Here is a 24,022-nt window from a genome sequence, read left to right on the forward strand (position 1 = left end):
ACATACAGGACCAAACGATCCACGTCAGTGGCCATCGTCTCCATATAATTTCAAAATCCTGCCTGGCCTGTATAATTAGGGCCTTTCCTTTTAGAAGACCCAAATCGTTACCTCCCAGGTGTATGACCAACACCTGCGGAGGGCCAAACTTACACTCAAACTGTGAAAGGGCATCAAAGAGACCTCCCCATCTCAATCCACGCCGTCCCACCCAGTGGACGGCAGCCATCATTCCAAGACACAACTGCGAGCCCATGTTTGTCCGAGACGCTCTGCGACTGGCCCAAAAAACCATGCTGTGCCCTCATAGAAGGATCAGGGGAAGCTCCGGTCTAGGCCCAACATCTAGTGAGGAAAATATAACGATTAAATGCCAAACTCAAGTTAACGCACGTAACTTTTAAATGCCTTGGAACGCCAACGGCCAATCGTCTGAATGCCCGCTTCCGGAATCCCGGCCATTGCTGTCGTAGAGGCTGCTCCAATACGGAAGGAGTGTGTTCCGAATTGGCAGTTGTCTAATCTTAATGCCTGTAGGGCTTTCTTGGCCACTGACCAAAACTGAAATTTGGTTAGAGGAGATTTGTCTCCATGTTGGAACAGGTATCCATGCCCTAGCCCTCTGGAAAACAAAAAGGTCCGTAGCGCAGACACCGGGCATATTTCAGTACATCTTGAAGATGCCAAGACTATGCTGGCACCCTGCGCCCTTTGATCGGTCTTGGATTGCCTCAGGGCAATCTTCACCTCGTTCCTGGTAAGGGAAATATCTCCAACCTGCAATGCCTTGTTGGAAACATCTCCCTTAGAGGACGCTAAGACCTCACTAACCCTAAAAGCCCCGAAAAACATTAATAAGGCACTGGCGTGGAATAATTCTTGCTCATATGGAGATGAACATAAGACTGCCCACTGCTGTCGTAAGCCTAATAGAATGTCAGGGGTGATAGGTTTGCGTTTGTCCGGGGGGGCTGGGGCCATTCTAGCCCAGCCCTCCAGCATCCGCTTGATTCTAGGGTCCGAGGTAGTGTCCTCAAACCCCATGATCTTGGCCTCGAAAGATAAGCCCGCTAATTTCCCTTTTAATGTTCTAGTGGCTATGCCCCTGTTGTGTGTTACAACGCAAAATTGCATCAAGTGTTCAATGGGGATGGGCCACTGGGCCGCTAGCCCCCAGGACATACGGAAGGCGTGGAATTCCCTACCTGCGCGTTCGTATAGCGCTCTGGTACCTGGGGCCACTGATCTCTTCATTGCTTCCAACGCCTCGTCTCTCCAAGATCCCACAGATGCTTGGGCATGGGATCGGGATGTTGTCGGGCAGTCGGGGCCAACTCCCGGAATCTGGAAATCTGGTTACACGACAGAGCGTCAGCGATTCCATTATCCAGTCCAGGAACATGCCGTGCATAAAATATAATATTAAACTGGAGACAACGGAGCGTTAAAGCTCTAACCAGTCTCATAACTCGCTTGTTTTTAGATGATAGGGAATTAACTACTTGGACCGTGGCTTGGTTATCGCACCAGAAGTGTATTGAAGCACTGGAAAGTGCATCAGCCCATAACCAAACGGCCACTATTATTGGAAAAAATTCCAAGAAGGTTAAGTCTCGGCAAATGCCAGATTCCTTCCAGTGCTTAGGCCACTGCTGTGCGCACCAGCGATCCCTCAGGATCACCAAAGCCGAACGATCCAGATGCGTCAGAATGTACCTGCAATTACGCTTCTAGTAATAAGTCTGCCCTCCAGAATGACACCCCGTTGTATTGATTTAGGAAAGAGCTCCAAACCTCAAGATCTGCTCTCATCTCTGCAGATACTCTGATACGATGAAGGGGTCGTCTGACTCCCTTCATTGCATCACATAAACGCCTGGAGAATGCTCTGCCAGGGGCAATTACTCTACAAGCAAAGTTCAGGTGGCCAACTAGCTCCTGCAATTGCCTGAGAGTAATTTTACGGGCCTTGCCTATGACGGAAATTATCTTCTTAAGTGTTTCAATCTTATCACTGGGAAGGCTACAAGTTTGATTGCAAGAATCAAGTTGTATGCCCAAAAAGGTTAAGGAAGATGAAGGACCCTCAGTCTTTTCTTGAGCTAATGGATGGAATGAGAACCCAAGTAACTCGAAGTCCTCTGGATGCACAGGTAACAGGCGGAAGGCAGACTTGATGTCGCACTTCCCCATTAATGCTCCTACCCTACACTGCCGTACTATACGTACAGCAGTGTCGAAAGAGGTATAATTCACCGAGCATAAATGAGCGGGAATGAAATCATTCACCGAACCTCCCGGGGGAAAGGATAAATTATGTATTAATCTATACTCTCCAGGAACCTTTTTGGGCACAATGCCCAAAGGAGACACCCTCAAACGAGGCAAGGGAGGTTGTTTGAAAGGTCCTAAAACCCTACCAGATTTCACTTCCTTTAATATCTTTTCCATAACCAGATCCTCCATTCCACGAACTGAAGCCTGGTTATTTGAAAAAATTGGGACCCGCGGTCCCTGAAAAGGAATCCTGAAACCTAACAAAAATCCATTAAACAGGAATAAAGCGTCGTCACGTCGAGGGTAATCGCGCAAAGACGCTGATAGTTCCTGTAATCTAATTGGACTGGGTCCCTTTTGGAGCAGGTCCTGTGTTATTAGGTTTGCCACCTGGGCGGAAATCCCTTCCGCCCTTTGATCCTTTGATCTTGGGACATCCTGAATAAGGGTGTGCCCCACCACATATTGAACACTCGTGTTTGAACTTGCACTGTGCCCGTGCACACGTGCCTTTGGAACTGAATTCCCAGCATAGTAATCGGGGTTGAACCGACTGCCCGGCAGTCCCCCTATACTGTGAGGGCCCTGCCGGGCGAGAAAGTATATGCCCACTATCTGCCCTCTCACCAGAGATAGGCTTGGCAGGGGTCATAAGCTGCAACCGGAGTTCAGGCTCTTTCACATCCCATTTGATTTCAGGGTTAAACTGGGCCTTTAACCTGAAAGCCTCATCATAACCTAGCCACGCAGGGCCCAAATACTCAGTGTAGCACCTAAATATAATGTCTAGGTATTTTACTAGCACTGTCGCTTTCTCCGGGTGCTTTATCAAAGCTACCCCAAGGAAAATAATGTAACCTGCCAACCAATTGGCCCAAGTTCTCTCAACTTTCTTCTTCTTACTACGTTCTTGATCTCTATCCTTATTATTGTCTTTGTCTTTCTGTTCCTCCTCCCTAAATAGGAGAGAGAACAGATCCACAAACTCACCCTTCCATATCTTCTCTTTAGTGGCTGGTAATAGGTGATATCCTACCGGTGTGGAAATTGCACCATAAGGAATGTTAGACCCTTTGGCGGAGGAGTAAGGATCTGCCTTTTCTTCCTCCTTGCTAGGTTCGAGATCAGTCTGAGATGTCTGGGTAGCTTTAACCAAAGCTGTGGAAACAGCTTCACGTATGGGATCTATAGTAGTTTGGGTTTCTGCAACCACACGCACCGGTGTACTGGTCGTGGGTTGCCAAACAGGCACACAGGCTTCTGGTGTTGCCTGTTGAGGGTTAATTTCCTCCTGTGTCTCTTCAAACTCAATGGGTCTAGAAAATGGCCAAAATGGGCTCATGGCCCATGGAGGCATACCCCAATGTGAAAATGGTGAAGGTGGAAAGCCTGCTGTGTTGTGCTGATACTCACTGTGTGAGGAACAGCCCGAAGCCACAGGCGTGGCACTGGGCACAGCAGGAGCCGGCATTGTCATAGGCAGAGCATCACAAACTTGCACAGGCGGAGAAGTATCCTGGACCACGTCAACTGCTTGTACACTTATGGGTTGATCTGTAACGGGAACTACAGGTAAATTATTTGTTCGCTTATTCTTATGTCTTCTGGTTCTGGAATTCGTATCTTTGTCCTTCAACTGTTGCTTAAGAGCTGCATTGTCGCGCTCTAAAGCGGCGATACGCTGTAAGACCAATGACATAGATGATTCCTCATCGTCAGATGAAGAGACTATGGGTGCCAGAGAGGGGCGCTTAGCTAACTGGCGAGGTGCCTTACCCTTGCCTTTGCTCCCACCCAGCCCTTTCTTGGGAGGCATGGTTACGGCTGGCAACTGCCTACTGTCCACTACCCACACACGCACCCACACACACACACACACACACACACACACAAATTAATTAATCAATTAATTAATCAATCTAATTAATTAATTAATCAATCAATCAACAATCAAACAATTATTTAATAGAACAATTAAATTTATAAATTTAAATTATTGATCAAATTAAATTAATTGGAATGTAATTAGGTCCAAATAAATCTTAAATGACTAGGTTAATGACTTTAGAATTTTATAAAACAAAAATTAAGTTACAGAGGAGAACTTAAATAATATATATATATATATATATATATATATATGCTATATCAAACTACAATAATCCAATCAAATGTTTGTCCAATGAAGATTCAATGAAATAAAATTGAAAATGCAAAATTACAAAATAAATTCACCAGACCCACAGCTGGCAAAATACTAAGAAATTATTTAAAAGAAAAAGGCCTTAAACTCCTGCACCTTAAACTCAGGCAGAGGATAGCTCTCAGAAAATAAACGCTGTGCACTTCACGCCCAGCCCAAGTAACTAAAAGTGAAACCAAACTTTAACTGAATCCAACCTAAATTATTTCAGCCTGCCTTACTTAGCTTCAGCAAGGTGGCTGGTTCAAAAAGCAGAAAAAATAATAAAAGCGCTCCAGAAAACAACTGCCCCACCAAACGAGCCTGGGCCACGTGGGCCACACACTCAACCGGGAATTAAGGGGAGAACTTTAATCAAACGCTTAAATTATTCCAGCAGAGTTAGGAGGGGGGGGTTTTCGTTGGCTTGGGTTAAAACGGGGCAGTAGCAAAACAAGGGGGAATGCACCCTGCTAAATGATTCCCGCCCCCAAAGTTTGTCCGGGGCAGGGGCACAGAGCCCGCCCGCCGGCAGCTCCCCCCCGTAAAAGACCCTCTAAGCCTCCCCCCTTACTACCCCAAACCGAATAATTAAAAGGTGAAGCTTCTTGTTGCTGTCCGTAGGAGCCGCCGCGTTGATGGACTTTAAAGTCAAGCCTCGCCGCCGCAGAAGAACCGCCGATTTGCGCCGCAACGAAGAGCCTCTCTCGTCCTTGCCGTCAGATCGAGCCGAAAACGAAAGAGGCCGAGCCTCGGGCGGTGCGGCTTTTATAGCCGCGGCTCCGCCCTAGGCACACGAGGCTCAGCATCTGAGCCACGTGAGCCCTCTTCTTGCCTGCCCCTCCCCACTCGCAACCGTTGCCTTCCCGCCCAAACTTAGGTTGGGCGGGGAAGCCTATTTTTTTAAATGATACATCTACTGAAATGCAATGCAGAAATGACATAACTGGTAACAATTTTATTCCTATTGCTATAAATTATCAGTTTATGCCGGCAATTTTGTTCCTGCATATAACCAACATGAGTTGCTGCATCCATTCATCCCATTTCTATTAATGAATCACTATTTTGCACTATAAATTGCAGGAACTGCAGAGGGAGGTGGGTACTGATCCAGATTGAAATGGCAGTGTGTGGGGGGGGGGGGGTAAGGCCCCTACTCACCATGCTACAGTCTTGATCTAAAGCAGGGGGCCTACTCTTAGACTAGAGCAAAAAAAGAAAAGAAAAAAGAACAACATCAACTACATGTTTATCATAACACTTGTTTTGGTCCAATGTCTCCCGGGACAAACTTTTGCCTAACAACTTGGAAAGCTGCTGCCAGCCAGGGTTGACAAAATTTGCCTAGATACACCTCTGGCCTGGTATTTGGCAATTGCTGGAAGTTGTAGGACTTTTGTTTGTTTGTTTGTTTCAATTTGCAAGGGATTGCACCTTTAGGTGACTTTGCAATACAGCATTCTGAATATTCAAAGGTTTAGAAATAATTATGAACATGTAAGACAAGTTCAGGTTTAGAAACAAAGAGACTCTGAAATATTTCTTTAAAAGTAGGGGGTAAAATTGTAACTGGGTAGTCTCTGCTTGGTATATAATGACTCTCTTTATAACACACAAAATGAATGGAAAAGAAATACTTTACAATTTTAAAAATTAAGAAATTATCAAATACATAAACTTTCATGCAGACTCGATTAATCTGGTGGTACATGCGCACAGATGTGAGCAAAGGGCTGTTCATACATTTTTTTCCTGTATTTAAGCTGTTGCAATTCACCCCCAATTGGGTACACATGTGAAGAAAATGTATTTTGTAAACTGGTCATCCAAAAATATGGCAGCCATACTTATGCAGTGAGGGTGGTGGGGGAAAGCCATCACAATTGCATAAATGATTGGACAATTCCTACAATATGTTTCTCCACATCAGTGTGCACCAGACTATGTCCAGTGACATATCTGGACTGCTTATGAATACAGAAAAAACACTGTGCGATCCACCAGATCTACCATAATATTTTTAGGGTGAAATGACAAGTTATGTTAATTTGTTGTGTTTAACTAAGGGTTATCTCTTTTATTTTTACTCTAGAGTAAGTGGGTATAGGCCAAATTTCAGTCAGGACCATGGTGCACTGGGAGGAGAAGATTAACCTTCCACTCCATTGTTTGCTTCCGAAAATCCCTCCCCCATGTGTGGAGAATAAAATGAGGAAAAGCCTCCATTTTTACTACAGAGTACACAGGGCAGGGTAGATTTCAGGAAACAAAAAATGGGGGAGGGAGGTTTAATCCTCACCTCCTGGTGCACAATGCACTTACTCAAGAGTAATAAAAAAGATACACTTTAGCAACATGCTACACAATTAATGTGATGTGTAGTTTCACCTTTTGTGCTAAATCTCAAGGGAGAATGAGGATCATGCAAGGCCTTTCAGCTTTCAATAATGCAGTAGGTGATGCTCTTCAGCAATTTGTCCGTAACTGACTATATCCTATACTGGATAAGATAGGTACATTCCAGAGTCATCTATTTTCAAGCCCTGTTAACCTACTGAGATGTGGTCTTTGAAACAGCCCAGCTATATACATCCAGGGACTTCCAATAAGAAATGTTTACAATGCATGTGTGTGCGGTGGTGGTGTGATGTGTGATGACTATATAGTAACAACCTAAGTGCAAGTGGATCTGGCAGTATTCAGCACATTTCATTCTCTCTTTGAAAGAATGCATTAAAAATTCAACAAATGATCATGCAAAAGACCACTCAGAGAGAGTTACCTTTGATCTCCTTATGTACATAGATGCAGAAGGGCATGGTAATACCTGTTTTTGCAGGTTGCTTTAAGGATATGTGTAGAGTGTTCAGGGGGGAAAAACAAATACATTTTTAAATGCCCCCAATTTTCTCAAACCCAGAGTTGCAGTACTTACTCTGGGTTTGGTTTCCTTTGGAATGAGGTCGTAGAAAGATTCCTGGCATTTTATATTTTTATTTATTTACAAATATACCATTTTCAAACTGCTTTCACAGTAGTATATCCCACTTGGTGAAGATCTGGCCTTTGTCTGCCTATCACCCACTTTCAGGTTCCTGTCTACATGCCCCCAAACCTAGGCTTGCTTTATCTAGTAATACAGGAGAGATTTGTCCAGCTTACACTTTAATGTGAACTTTCCAAATTTTGCACTTTCAAACCATTCTACAAACTGAAATTCAGTTATCCTTTGAAATTTACACTTCTCCAAATTTTGCAGTGCAGTTTTCGAATCGAAAGCTGCATACAAAAATGCATATATCAGGGCAAGTAGTTTTAAAAATGCATTATATTAGGAAAATTGCTTTCAAAATGTGTATAATGGGTGAAATGCATACAAAATGCAAGTATAGGAAGAGTGCACACAAAAATGCTTATGAATTTTCATAAGAATTTAAAAACAATTCTCTAAGTTTGGGATAAACTGAACTGGGAAACTGAGAAACTGAAATTGACTGATTCATCTACTCCTAGCTATATCCCACTTCCTTTCCTCTATTCAACCTTTTCAGCAATTTTTCATTTGTTGCATGGGAGAAGATGATTGACCTCCTGTAATGGGGACAGAATAGTATCTTGAAATGCCCCTGCAAAGCAGATCCTTTCTTATCAAACCATTTGCTTCCCATTGAATTGCTTTCATAAGTACTTGTGATACAAGCTGTTTCTCTCCATGGTATAACATCAGAACTGGAAAACATCAAAGCATTTAAAATATTCAATAGATTTTCAAAAACTAAATGAAAGGAACAGCTATACGTGAGTTTTTAAGAACTTCAACACCTCCAAACAGATATATTTGAACTATGTTTCCTCATTCAACAACAGCAACAAAAGGTGGGAAACAGCCCCCAAAAATTGTCTGCCATCATTTTCTAACAGCTACAACTCAGCTATGTGTCATTTGATTTTTCTCACATTTGGAAAGCCTGTATCCGACCTCAGCCAAGAGACCTGTCTTCTCATAGTGACAGAACAAATCATCTCGATGTTGTAAAGAACAGAATATCCATTGGGCAGTATCCAAAGCTACCCTTAGCCTAGTGGGAATGACCTCTAATGCAACAGGAATTTAGCATTTGATAGTACAAACAGAAACTACCCCAAACTAGCACTTCTGGGATGGAGCACCCCATGCCTGACATGCCACTCACCAAATCCCCGCCCCAGCTAATGACACAAGGTGAACCACTGGGTGGACTATGGGAGCTTAGTAGCAGGTCACAGGCACACGCTCCCTTGGTAAGTCATCATTTTCTGCAGAAATGGCAGTTTGTCCTTGTCCATAAATGACCTATTTGTGCAAATAGCAGTCTTAAAGTGACAATGTACACAACATTACAGGCATTCGTGCCTGGCTCAGCACATGCCAAGTTGGGCAAGCATTGGGGGCCATGGACTTGCATCAGAGGGGCTGAGCTGGCAATTTTTTGCCAGGCTTCGAGCCCCAACTGTATGCCCATGCCATCCCTAGGGACCAGTCAGCAGAGCTTCCAGAAGGGACTTCTGACTTGTCCTATTCTGGGAGTACTAGTTTGAGCTAGCTTCCAGGGTTGCACTATAAAGTGCTAGCAGCCCATTATACTAGTAGTCATTCTTGCTGGCACAATGTGATTGGCACTAGCAGAATGGGGTCTTAATAGAGAATGCCTGAAACAATTTAACCATTAAGCCACTTCTACAGCTTTGCAACAAGGAGTCTGATGCCCTGGGTCTCTCCCCCCCCCACCCACACCTCCACCCAACCCCTAACCCCCCCCCCCCCCAATACAGACATTTTCTTTTCTTCTTTTTTGGTGCATTGCAGCGTTGGCGATAAATGTTTCAGGGATAATGTAGAATAACTCATGTGTTGGAATTTCAAAAATGTTAGGACTTTCTGTAGTTTCTCTCTCTCTAAATCATTAGATGCTTTATTGATCTTATTGTTTTATTTTTATTTTGTGTCATGAACTGCTCTGAATGCTCTACAATAGAGAAGTCTAGGAATTTAACAAACAAGCAATCAATATATATTGAGTAGATAAACTGTCTATTCAATTCTGCTTGGCCCTATTAGATTGTTTCCAAATTACTATGAAAAAGCAGGTGTAGAGATGCAATATCTTAGCAGCATTAAAAATGGCAATAGCTTTCTCCTGGAACAAGAAAAAATGCATCCAATATCTGATGGTTGTTGGGTTGTTTTACCATATGTGGGATGTAGGGCAGCAAAATCAATTATTATATACAACTCAAAAGGACTTGGGCAAACACCATTTCATAGAACGGTAGTCATTGCTGACAGTGGTTCAAGTCAAACATTATGCTAAGACGTAGTTAAAGAAATTTAAATCTGATTTAGTTCGATACTCTACTGAGCCTGATTTAGTCTGATACTCTACTGAGCTGGGGGCTGCCTAGACAGCACCAGGTTGCCACCACATTAAACAAAACCCCACACTTTCTCTGCTGCAGGGTGGCAGTGGCTAAACCCAACACAAAGAGGGCCCTAGGGTTTCCGGTGGCCATTCAGCTTGCCAGGCCTGCCCTTTGTCCGGGTGGATGGCTACCAATCAGGGTCACCATCTGCCTGGGCAATGGCTCCGCCACAACACTGGAGCAAGGCTAGACAGCGGATGCACTGTATTCACCTCGCTCCATGAAAACATTGGGCTAAGTCCCCTACTATTTAAATTGCAGGTTCAGGGGAAAGCCCCATGAGGAGCATGTGAGGTGGCTGCTGCCTTGTATAACTGATGCAGCCCCATTGCATACCCACCATGGGGCTTTCAGAGCATATAGGTGGCCCTCTAGTTTTAACCTATGAAGCTTTACATGACTTAGGGCCACTACACCTGACAGAGCACTTCTCTCAACACAAACCTAGCCATATACTACGCTCAAGTTCTAAGGTCTTTCTGCAGGTGCCTACGCCAAGGGAGGCTTGGAAGATGGCAACAAGAGAAAGAGCCTTCTTGCTGATGGCCCCCAATTATGGAATGATCTCCCCAATGATGCCTGCCTGGCACTGACTTTGCTATCTTTTTAGTGCCAGGTCAAGACTTTTTCTCGATTTCCAGGTATTTGGCAGCATGTGAAGAGTTTCAACTTTATTATTAATGCATCCCTCAGGGAGGGGAGTTTTCCATCGTGTTTAAAAGAAGCGGTGGTACAGCCACTTCTAAAAAAAGCCCTCCCTGGACCCTCTGGATCTTAACAACTATCGACCAGTATCAAATCTTCCATTTCTGGGCAAGGTGATCGAAAGGGCGGTTGCTCACCAACTCCAAGCAGTTTTGGATGACACAGATTTTCTAGACCCATTTCAAACTGGCTTTAGAGCAGGATACGGAGTTGAGACCGCTATGGTCGCTTTAGCGGATGATCTACGCCTGAGTATTGACAGGGGGAGTGTGTCCCTGCTGGTACTCTTGGACCTCGCAGCGGCTTTCAGTACCATTGACCATGGTATCCTTCTGGATTGCCTGAGGGGATTGGGAGTCAGGGGCACTGTCCTTTGGTGGTTCCAGTCCTACCTCTCGGGCAGGTTCCAGATAGTGATGCTTGGGGACAGCTGCTCCTCAAAAAAGGAGCTGCTGTGCGGCATACCACAAGGTGCCATCCTTTCCCCAATGCTATTTAATATTTACATGAAACCGCTGGGAGAGATCATCCAGAGGCATGGGGTGGGGTGCTATCAGTATGCTGATGACACCCAAATATATTCCTCCATGCCTTCGACAACAGCGTCAGCTAAGGATAGTGTGTCTCCTCTGAATGAATGCTTGGAGGCGGTAATGGGCTGGATGAGGAAAAACAAACTGCTGAATCCAGACAAGGAGGAGGTGTTTGCTGTCAAAGGCCACAACCTGGGTTTGGAGGTGTGTCAACCGGTTCTGGATGGGGTAACACTCCCCCTGAAAGACTGTGTTCACAGCTTGGGGGTGCTTCTGGATCCGTCGCTCCAAATGACAGCCCAGATAGATGCAACGGCCAGGAGTGCCTACTATCAGCTTCAGTTGATACGCCAGCTGCGGCCCTTCCTAGAGTTGGAAGACATAAAGACGGTAGTGCACGCACTGGCAACTTTGAGGCTCGACTTCTGTAATGCGCTCTACATGGGGCTACCGCTGTGCCTAGTCCGGAAACTTCAATTAGTCCAAAATATCTCAGCCAGGCTGGTCACTGGTACACCTAGGGGTGACCACATTACACCAGTTTTAAAATCTCTTCACTGGCTGCCAATTAGTTTCCGGGCAAAGTGTTGGTTATTACATTTAAAGCCCTACATGGTTTGGGTCCAGGCTACTTGCGGGATCGCCTTCTTCCATACAATCCGCCCCACATACTCAGGTCCTCTGGGAAGAATCCACTTCAGCTAGCAAAAACTAGATTAACAACTGTTACCCAGAGGACCTTTTCTTCCGCTGCTCCCAGACTGTGGAATGGCCTGCCGGAGGAGATTCGTCTACTTGACAGTCTTTTAGAATTTAAAAAAGCAATAAAGACTGATCTATTCTGGCAGGCCTAACCAGTGAAATTTTAGGATGTATTCAGGATGTTTTAATCATGTATGGTATGTTTTAATCAGCTTTAATGTCTATTTTATATCATGTTTTTATACTGTTTGTTTTATACTCTGACCAGCTCTCTGGTCAGTTTACAAAGATCAAAACACAGAACATTAAAAACAAATATACAAAACTTAAAAGCATAAAAACAGATTATATACAATATCCATCTATTCTGGGTCACTTAAAAACTCAACATATGCTGATAAATGCTTGAAATAGTACAGCTAGAGACTGAAATACTGAGCAAAGATTAGATGAAAACAGATAGGTCATTGGATAACAGAAAACAGAGAGGTCTGAACTATGGATTTTCTGTATGTGTGAAAGCTCAAACTTTGGTTTCTAAATGTATAGTTGGCATGAACCATGGTTTGATGTAATGTCTAAATTATATTATGTCTTAGTACAGGGGTGTCTCTCAGCCCATGAGCCAAATTCTGCAAAGTTTAGCTTAAAGCTCTAAATGTCAGTAACTAAGCCTCAGGAAAGACATTTTAACCTTTTTCAATGGGTAGGGGGAATGTGCAAAAATCAGGAAATGACCAAAGGGGTATGGCCATCAGGGGGCGCTAAGGGGTCTGCATTTGCCCTGCAGATGTCAGGTTCAACACCTCTGTCTAGGATTGATGCTCAGTTATGATACAGTATATGCTTTATTTACATTCACTTTACTGAAAACTCTTGTTTTAAGTTTATTTTCCTTTTCTTGTTGTTTTTCCTTAAGTATAAAACAACAGATAAGCACAACCAGCCAATTAAATGAATAGTACTTGTATTTTTTGGGGGGGGTAAACATGTGTGTGTGTGTGTGTTTAGGGGGGCATTATATAAATTTAGAAATCTGGCCCAATGAGGAGATTTTGACTGAGAATGGCTTTGTATTCTGAGTTTGCAGAGTCCCAGCTCTCCAGGCTGTTGGCTTTCTCAAGGCAGATGGTAAATCCGTCAGTAGGGGCATTCAGGAACAGCAGCAGCCCAGATGCTTTTAAGCTTTCTGTGTGAAGCTGCTCCACCCCTGAAGAGTACCAGTGGGCTACGTGCCAGAAAAAGGTCCCCAAGGCAATTAGCTGCCTCTGAATTCAACTCCAGCTGTCTTGGAAGTCAAATGAATGCAGCTTGTTTGGTCATACACCATTTCATGTGAAGAGTCTGCTGCTTCTTTATAAGGAAAGCAGCCTTCTCTATTTCAAGCCAGCTGCATTCAAAGAAGAAACCTGCTGCACCACAGCGTCATAGCCATTAAGACAATTAGCTCATCCCAAGTTCCAGACAAAACTATGATTCTGTCATTGCACCGTATCTCCATATTTGGTAATTAAAGCTTCGTAACGACAACTTTGCAGAGGTCCCTTGTCGCAAATTTAGCTGCAAAGAATACCACAATTGCTCTAGTACTTCCATTTAGTACTAGGTGATATTCCTCGTCCCTTGCAAAATATTTCTCTCTCTCTCTCTCTCACACACAGACACACACACACACACACACACACACCCCTACCTAAGCTAAAGGGAAAAGAATGTATCATGGGATATATATATATATATTAACTGCTTTACTAAAAAGCCATCAAAGTGATGATGCCATCAGATTTTATAGTACAAAATGAGCAAGTAGGTACTTTAAATCTAGTGGAAATGAGTGCTGAAATATGCTTGCTTCAATTCATACCTGCCAGAACAAGAAACATATTGCTTTTTGTGGGACACAGAATACAATTCACTGCATGCACAATTCAGAATTAGGAAATAGTTCCTAATTAAACACACAATCCTATACACATTTATCTGAGATAAATCTCATTAAATATAATAGGACTTAGGTATAAGAAGATATGCAGAGGAATGGACTCTACTGGTGCAGTTCTTTGAACAATTGATTGGGAGTAGGTCTACTTAAATTTCAAGGGACTTTCTTTTGAGGAAAGCTGGATAGGATTGGGCTGAATAATGTGTATATAATTATTTCTGTTATTTAATCCTGAACTTTAGTCATAATTGCCCACAAAAAATATAAAACAAAAGTGAAAGAGGCTGACATGAGTGAATGTTCCCCCCACTCCCACCCAACCCCACTTTATAATGACCCTGTCAACTACATTGCAGTTTACCTCAGAACAAACCACAAACATACTCATTGCAGTATCTTAAAAATACCCCCAAACAGCATGGCCTTCTAGATGTTTGTAGGAATATAGAAATCAGCAAAATCCAACCTTGTCAAAGTTCTCAGAAATCCATCTCAAAGTTCGTTCCAACTCGAGTCTGTACCAGATTGCAAGCAGTGGTTTTTTGTTTGTTTTCACATGAAAATCTGTGTGCACTTTTGTGCATATTTCTACAAATGTACACATCAACTGTGCAAATCTTTGCAATGTACACATTCTTCTCTGATTAATTAAAGCATATTTGCTTTAATTAATATATGCATAAATGTATGCATAATGTTGAATGCATTGTTTTTGGTCCGCAAATCACACTGCAATCTCAGAATTGTATGGATTTTGAGTGCAGATTGTGTCCAAGTCTGTGTTCAGTTCAGAAAGTGCAAACTGGGTGAATCCTGATAAAAACCAAACTGAAATGAATTTCTCATACATCCCTAAATGTGCATTGGTGTTCCATTACCTACAAAGGCTAACTGGTCCATTTCAGTTGTGGAAGCCAAGCTAAACTTGCATTCCTTCACTGCCTCAGTCAATTCTGCCCTCCCATCCATTAAGAGGAAAAGAGATATCTACGAATGCATGAGCTCCACGTCAGATTATTCTGGATCACCATGCTTACCTAGGAAGATTTGTGTATCTGGATTGATCAATGACATTTCTATCACATGCTTTTCATGCTCAGAAAGTTCTACATTCTACGATGCATTCTACTACCCATGAACATTCTGAACAATATATTTCTTTACTAAGAGATACCCAGTACCACAGAATTATTTCAGTAGCAAGAAGCAATAATTTCTGTAGAACTATTAATATAATTTGACAAACTACCCACAAAATCTTTCATTTAACTGGCACTGGCAGCAAATTGTGCTGTCTGGCCATTCATATGAAGATGATTTGCTTTTTCATTAATTAAAATATATCTTTCCTGCTTTTTAGTCAGAACACATTTTAAAATGTTCTTCCTAGAGTTTTGCAGAGTTCAGTTTGCAAGGAAACAAGTTAAGTGTAATCCAATATTATTAGCTATAATGCTGGCTGTCACATTTTTCTTTCTTCCAACCCAACATACAAAAGAAAATCTTCTGAAGAATGCAATTTTCAATTATTTAACAAATCCTAGCTGTTATAGTTTAGATACCTCATGTTGCCAGTTACAAAAATGCATTAAATCCCCCCTTAAATCCTTTCTTCTTCCTCTTCTTCTCCTCCTCCTCCTCCCTTCTCTGTTTCTCACATACATACAGTCCCCATTCATTCAGAACTACAAGCACACAACCCAACCCAACCCACCAGATTGCTCCTAGCTGGCTTTCCCAACCTCCACTGGCTTCCCTCTACTCTCCTTATTCCCCTCCCCACTTGTTTCCCTGACCCCCACCTCCAAGCTGGCTTACCACTGACCTTAACTAACCCTACTGCTTCCCCTAGCAACCCCCTGCTCTCTTTTAGCTCCTCCTCAGCTTGACAGGGAAGGCCCTTTTTCTTGTCCTGTCCCCTCTGTTCTTTGGGGGGGGCACTCACTACAGATCAAAGCATCCACCTGCAGCCACCCACCATCTTCATTTCTTAAGAAAGTGTCTGAGTTCCACATGTGGCCCAGGGCCATTAATAGGAAAATAACATGGCAGCTGCTGGAGGTCCCCACTAATGCTTTGGAGTGATCCCAGCTGCTACTAAGACAATTTATTAATTTAAAAAGTGGGAAGGGTAGAGCGCCCACAGGCACCAGTGCTCCCCCCCCCAGACACCTTCCTTGGGCACCATTGCCTATCCCTGGTCTAAATTGTCCTCAACACAATTGCCTCTGCGGACTTCTTATCCTTCTGTCCAATGAATGTTTAGACAGAGAAAAGTCCTACAACTCCCAGCATGCTAGTTGTGGAAAGATGGGAGTTATAGGACTTTTTTCTGTCTAAACATGCATAGTACTGCACCTTTTTAAAATTAATCCCCACCTTCTTTCAATGGTGATTGCTCTAACTTGTAACAGCTCATGGACATGGTTTCACATGGAACCATGGCCAGATTGGTGTCCACTAGAAGAGCCTTCAGCATGGTGGCCCCCTTTCTGTAGAAGTTCCTGCCCTGCATGCACCAACATTGTGTTATTTCTGGCACCTTCTCATATTCCAGGAAGCATTCCTCGACAGACAGACACATTTTTATTAGCATTCTCTGTGTTTTTAGTATAACAATGATGTCTTAATTTCTGTATCTTTTACTGTTTTAATTCTTATGTTCACCACTACAGAATCCATTTCAGATATGGAGCGGTATACAAATTTTGTAAGTAAATAAATAAATAAGTTCAACTAATTTACAAAAAGCACAATCTTAAACCAGAGTACCACTGGCATCTAGGATTTTCTGAAAGTTTCTAAAGACTTATCAGAATCCTCCTATACTCACAGTCAAAGGCTTTATTTCCTGTTTGAAAAACAATGGAATCCTAAGTGCCATGCTAAGAGTCAGTTCCCCACACATGTTCATTCAGAAGCAAGTCCCATTGTCTCCTGTGGGGCTCAGCCCCAGTGATGTATGGATTGGATTGCAGCCTTAGACTCTGCGGCTAAGTAACTTGTACAAATCCTTTACTCTTTATGCTCCTTTGCCTGCTTTTTGACCTCTTTCCCTCACCTTCTTAATCATTTAATGACCCCTCTGGCTTTTTGTTCATTTATCCTGAGAGTCTTGCAACAACTTCTTTTCTTTTTTTAATAGTGCATACTATGAAGAATAGTTCTCTAATACAGAAAGTGAAGATCTTGAAAATCTGAGGTACATTTTAATTTGCCATCTCTTCAGTTGTTGTTCAGCTAGACTCCAGTTCAATATACACACAGGTAAAAAAGAATGTAAGCTTGTAAAATTATTCCTGATCCAAAAGAACAGCGTATCTTAGTTACCATGAACCAAAACAAATTTTAACTATCCCCTTGGGCCAGTAAAATTAAATGTTGGTAGGCAGCAAGTATTGTTCAGAATTTCAGAGTTAATGAACATATTGCAACTCGCCTCCATGACTCTGGTATGAGATGGAAAAAGAGATGACCACACATTACACACTATAGAGAGATATAGAGAATGTGATAAGAGGAAAATCAAGTTCCAAACACTGGTTAGTACCCAATGGTGGTGCAGCACTAGTGCTAATGACATTGCACTACCATAAAACAATGATGCCACGATGGCATTAGTGCTCGCTAGTTCACAGGGGGAAAGCAGCTACTTGTTGCTGAATTTGCCCTGATAGCTTTGCTATCACACATATAGTATCAGTGGAAGACTGTCTTTGAGAGTGAAGTGCTATAGTGCTGAAATTATGGCAAAAACATGGCTTTGGGAAGCTGTGGCATTTTAATCAATTAAAACCATATTACATCCCTGGCAGGGATTGGCCAGGGAAAATGTTGACTTGGTTGGCCTGTGGACAAAATCAGACGTATATGCATCAAATAGTACACACAGCATGAGGGAGTGCAGAAAAGTTCACCATGTACTGTGGCATGTGCAGGGGGCATGTTGGAGGCATGGTGGCAGTTCAGATAACTCATATTATAGAAATTACAGCTGCACACAACTCATTGGAGGTGTCAGTTCATAAAAAGAGGAGCCCCATACACACCTGCCCCAACAACCTGCTCAAATATTTAAAGCATTGTAAGGTCCTCAATCCATTGCATTGCAGGAGGTGATCATTTATTCTTCCAATGTTGTAATATCAGTCTTTTATCTGTCAAAAGGATGTGGAGAATTAAGGAACAATCCTATGGAGACAGATGACAGCTTTTGAAATCAGAGGCTGACAACTATCCTATGCAGGACGGCTGAAGAACGGATTCTCCTCCATGCTCTGTCCACCCTGTAGTTTTTGTGCAGCTCTCAATTTTGAGCATTTAGCCAGGGAGCTTCAGAGCAGGAGGGGGGAGGCCTGCCCTCAGGCCTGCCACCTTGTCGCCATCTCCATGCTCTATTACCAAGGGTGGAGAAGGCGCCATCGTGGAGAGAACCGTGCTATAGCTGAGGGGGCATGAGCGGAGGAGGGGTGACCAACCGGAGTTGGCTCTGACCTTGGTTCCCAGAAACTGAAAAATGCTATGGCAATCTAGATAGTGGGTAGTGACCATAGGATTACACCCTTAGACAGTCTCTTGTTAAACAGATGTTGAGGTGTCCAATAGACATGAAACAAAAGTTGTAGATGAATAAGATGGAACCTGAGAGCCATAGACACATCAGGTACAGATGGCAAAGTGCCAACCCATGGATTAGGCAAAGTAGGTCAATCCAATTCCCTATTCCATTCCTGCTTGAAGCCCTGTGTATCATATTTATTCACCAGTAAAAAGTATTTATAGATATGGGTTATCTGTTGCTTTGTGTGAGAGCTTCAGTAATTGTTTCCAATAACAATGGAGATGTTGATGCTGTAAAAGTAGCCAGACCAAACCTAGATACTAACAAATGCTGCAATTGCAAGCACTGCCATTCAGCCACAGCAGGCAAATCAAATTTGGCACAAACCATGCACAAGCAACCTGTAGTCATGCGTGATCCAGCCTTCTGTCTCCTTTCTTTTATAATTCTTTAAGGTTTGTTTGTACCATATTATGTTTATCACAACAAGGCATGTTCATCACAAGTGCATTTTTGTGGCTGTCTTCATCACTATACAACATCATTTATTCTTGATTATATGATACTTGGGTGACTGAATCCACTGTTAAATTTCCATTAACTGCACAATTACTTTATTAAATACCAGCCCAGAAAAACAGCTGAGCATCCGCCAAAAAGGATCTTTCAGGCATTTCGAGGCAATATAGGTGTTACAAAGATAAGCCATGTGACATGAAAGGAATGGTAATGAACAGTGGGGAAAGTAATTTCAAAATCAATGAGCCAGAGGACATTAAAACTGTCCAGCTAAGACACAAAGATATGAAAAGTATGAACAGTGTATTTGACAAAACACATTTTTAATGAAATACCTAGACAAGCCAGTATGTCAAATCATCATACTATAGTTCTCAGGAGAGATATATTGATCTCAAAACAATGGATTGGTGATAGTAATTTGTGTGTGTGTGTGTGTGTGTGTGTGTGTGTGTGTGTAATACAGATGCACAGTTTGCTAGCTAAATCCTAAAAATATACATTTTCATATATTTTAGAAGAGATTGCTTCTATTTTAACATGAATTGCCATTTCACATTATGTTGCCATTTCAAGCCTCTTATGCCCATTACAGTCTGATGGAATTACATTTAAAAATCATACAATAGTAGTACCATTGAAAACTGGGTCTTACAATAACCAAAATAGTTATGCATGGCAATACATTGAAAGACTCTTGGTAAAAAAAAAAAAGCATCAGCTTCACCAATCATGAGCTCACCGGTTGACCTTGGGTCCATTGCTCTCTCTCTCAACCTCACCAACTTCATAGGGTTGCTATTAGGGGTGTGCACGGACCCCCACTCTGCTTCACTTTAAGATCCGCCATTTTCGGATCGGCCCGCTCTGCCCCGCCCCCACTCCGCCTGTGCCCACTCCGCTCCGCTCGGAGCTCCGGATCCGGATCGGAGCTCCGGTCCCCCCCCCCATAGGTTACCGGGCCCTGCCGCCATCGCCGCCCATGCGGCGACGGTGACAGAGCCCGGTAAGGAGGAGGGAGGCCTTACCTGCCTCCGTCCACGGTCCGTCGGCGTCTTCAATTGAGCCCGTGGTTCCACCAGGAAGTCTGGGCCGCAAGTGCGGCCCAGACTTCCTGCTGGAACCACGGGCTCAATTGGAGACACTGACGGACCGCGGACGGAGACAGGTAAGGGAGAGGAGGGCGGGGGGGGGCGTTACCGGGCCCTGCTGCTGTCGCCGTATGGGCGACAGCGACAGCGGCAGGGCCCAGTAAACCCCACTTACCTTTCCGGCGGAGCTCCGGATCGAGGCGAAGGATCCGCCTTCACCTCGATCCTCTTCGCCATGCTCCGCCGGCCCCCCAATCCTCTTCGCCTCCGCCTTAAGGGCAGGCGAAGCCCCCCGCTCCGCTACTGCTTCTCCGGTCCGATTAGAAGCGGAGCACATCCCTAGTTGCTATGAGGATAATATAGGAAAAGAAATCAAAAAGGGCAGGCTATAACAAAGCAATCCTAACATGAAGCCTAGGAATGGAGGAAAGGAGGATGATCTTTAAAACATTGTATGATATCCTTTCCATTACACCTGGATTTTGGTTTCATGGTAACCTGCAACCCCAAACATGAATGTGAATGGGAGTGCATATGCTCCAGAAATGTTTGCTAATTTATGAACTTGCATTCATGTCTGTAAAATGTGCATTTTTTTTTAGAAAAAAGTGCACTTTCTAAACGTGCATTCTTAAAAATGCACCATTTTGAAAATGTACAATTCAAAGTTGTGCATTTCTATGGTTGTGTATTAAATTAAATATTATCATTTTTATGCCTCAATGGGGAAAATGCCCACATTAGGAAAGTAAGAAATGCACATATATAAGTTGTGCATTTTATTTTATTTTTTGAAATGCAGATTTTTTATATATATAAAAAATTGCACCTTCAGATTTTACTGAATGGGATAAAATATGCACTTCTCAAAAATCTGAATGAACCAAACAATACCGATCACAACAATAAGTATGAGCTGAACTAAGCTTTGAAGTGGAGAATTTCAGTGACCTTGAGCATCTCTGATTCTCCCATCCCTTCTCAGAGTCCATTCATGAATTGCAGTTTCATCAAAAGAAATAAAATGCAGTTAAGGTCTTACTTATGCACACTTCCCAACCTTTTCTTGGCTTGTATATTTACATCTGAAATTGAAACAATCCTATCAGATCTGAGGACTATCTGGTAAAACCCACAAATCCTTTAATATTTTAATTGTTGGAAACCAGAAGAAAGAGCTACATTCACTTCTGCAAACTGCACGGTTAAGATAGTGGATGAACTGATGCTGCTTAATTGAATTCAAAGAGATTTATCATTACACTGATATGAACAGGCTTGCAGGTTACTAAAAACAATAGGCTGAACTCAGCTAATGATTATTAGCTGTGTTTCAGAGTAAGGTTTGTCTGACCACACTTGAGACTACTGCAAGTTTTAAGTAGGGCCTTTACAGGCAACTCCTTGTTACAACTGAAAAACAGGAAAAGTAGGCAAAAGTGAAACAAAAAGCAACACGCCAGTGCCTACCTGCAGTAACCATTTAGGGCGCAATTAAATGCATGTTTAGAGACAATTTCTGTCGAAATTTTCACAGGATTATACCTTTGGTGGCTTTTCAACCAGTCATTCTCCCCTCCATACAGTGGGTTTGAACTAATGACTGTGGCTTACTCCAACAAGTTGAGATTGTCCACTGAAATAACTGAGACAAGTTAGTCATGATGAATGAAAGCCCCATTGCTTTCGCTATCGTGACTAACTTTAACTGGATTGGGGCCAATGGATTTATCCACCTTTTCAGCTCATTTGTTTTCAAGATTTAATCCTGAAGTCCATAGTTTCTATTCATTTATATATTTAATGTGACTGACAAAATGTTAAACGATAACGAAATAATGTTTGCATTTATGCTTTGCATTTGTGATGTTACTATCCTTACATATCGAAAAAAATTGCATACCAAAATCCAGAATAGTAGTTTCCATAACAATCTGTATACTTTGCAATGTTAAGTATAACCAAAAATGTATTTTGGGACATTTTACATGCAAATGTAAACTTATAATGAAAGCTGTCCGTTCCATGTAATTGATGCAACATATGGACTAGAGTATTTAAAGCACACACATGTGGCCATCACATTGCACCCATCTTATGAAGATAAAAAAAACAGTGCAGTCCATGATACATCTTACTGATTTTAGGAATGAGGGAGACATTTGTTCATTTTAAGGTGAACACATCTAATTTCTCACTTTTAAACCTCATCAGAAACCAATACTTCATCTGAAAGCCAGCTATCCTTTGAAATTTGCACTTTTCCCATTTTTGCAATGGAGTTCTCCAATCAAAAATGCATACAAGAAATGTGTATACTATGGGAATGTGTACACAAAAATGCTATATGTTAGGAAAAATGCTTGCAAATGTGTACCTATTAAGAAAACTGTGTACAAGCAGTCCTTGCATTAGAAGAAATATGCCTGTGTCTGTAATTTTCATAAAGAGCACTTTTGATGGTGCAACAAGAACACTTGCAGCTAGGGATGGGTGAACTTACTCAGATCTACCTTGCACACTGCTCAATGGACCCCTGCCAGCAGCCTGAACCTGTTCAGCATGAGGCAAAAGCCACTGGCTACTCTGCAGGTGCCCAGACAGTGGTTTGTGGCCACCTGCTCCCTTGCCAAGCTGCCATTTTGTGGAAAACTTTGTGGAAAATGGCAGCTGATTCTTGTATGCAAAGGGGCTTTTTACACAAATGGCAGCCAGAAATGAGCCCATTTATGCAACATTATTATTATTTAGACATTTATGCCTGTAATCTTGTGTAAATGGGCTTATTTACAGCTGTTATTTGCATAAAAAGCTACTTAACATAAAATAATAAGCCACCATTTCCTGCAAAATGGCAGCTCAGTGAAGGAGTGGGCAGCTCACGTCCCACACTTGTTTGTAGGATCCACAGGCTCTAATCCAGGGGGGTGAGTAGGCGGATGTCAGCATTTAGTGTTGCAGAACCCACTCTCTGGAACATACCACCAATTGCCATTAGACAGGTGCCCAGTCTTTTGACATGGGGAGAACAATCTTATGGACCATAGACAGAGTCTGGGGGAACATTGAATAGTTCACATTCCTCGATCCAAAGTCAGAGGCAGAGCTCCAACCTTTGACCCAAGGGTTCCAAGCTCTCCGCCAGCAGCCAGCAAGGAGAGAACTGCACCATCTGTTTCCCCAAGGTCACAAAAGTGAGCTCAGAGGGAAGGGAAAGGGGATGCTGGTTGGCAAGGAGGGAAAGGGATGGCTTACACCATATCGCCAGGCCTTCCCAGTCTCCTTCCCTCTCCATCCTTGATGCCTCAGCTAGATGGGTGAGAAAGCCTGTCTAGCTGAAATACAGGGTAGGAGACGCAGCACAGGCAAGGAGTGCCTCCACCACGCCTCCTGCTCTGCACTGGATACTCACAGGCCTCCAGGGTCAGAGGCTTATGAGTATCAAGGGTGGATCCGAAAGGATTGCACTCTTAGATAACTTCTTAAGACCCATCTCTTCACATAGGCTTTCCCTGAGGTGTAACACAGCCATAGCTAGCCTGCAGGCCACAGCAGAGTGTATAGTTTTCTTGATAATGACAAATGATTTGTTATTCTATTGTTTTATTGTTGTCTTTTATTGTGACATTTTATTTTGTTTTATATGATATTCTTATATTATGTTTTAATGATATTCTTATATTATGTATTACTTCTTACATTATATTTTATATTTTGTTTATATTTTGCTTGTTAACCACTTTGCTAACTTTTGTGTAAAACAGTACATTCATTTGAATTATATAAATATGCGCAGAAATGTTAATGTGAACTTTTAAAAACAATTCTGAAAAATTAGGACACATCAAACATAAAGTTGGAAATAGGACCAAAGTTGAGGATGAACCAAATTTAAGATAGGAAAAATGAGAAACTGGAGGAAGCTGAAATGGGGAGATTTGTCCAACCCTAATTTTTTCTTTGTTCCATGATGTGATCATGGAACCATTTCTTTCCAATGAATTTAAAAGCCCTCGTGGTCATGTTAATGGATGGACATAATCATTC

The sequence above is a fragment of the Elgaria multicarinata genome, chromosome 9, assembly GCF_023053635.1.
Source record: "Elgaria multicarinata webbii isolate HBS135686 ecotype San Diego chromosome 9, rElgMul1.1.pri, whole genome shotgun sequence".
NCBI classification, from domain to species: Eukaryota; Metazoa; Chordata; class Lepidosauria; order Squamata; family Anguidae; genus Elgaria; species Elgaria multicarinata.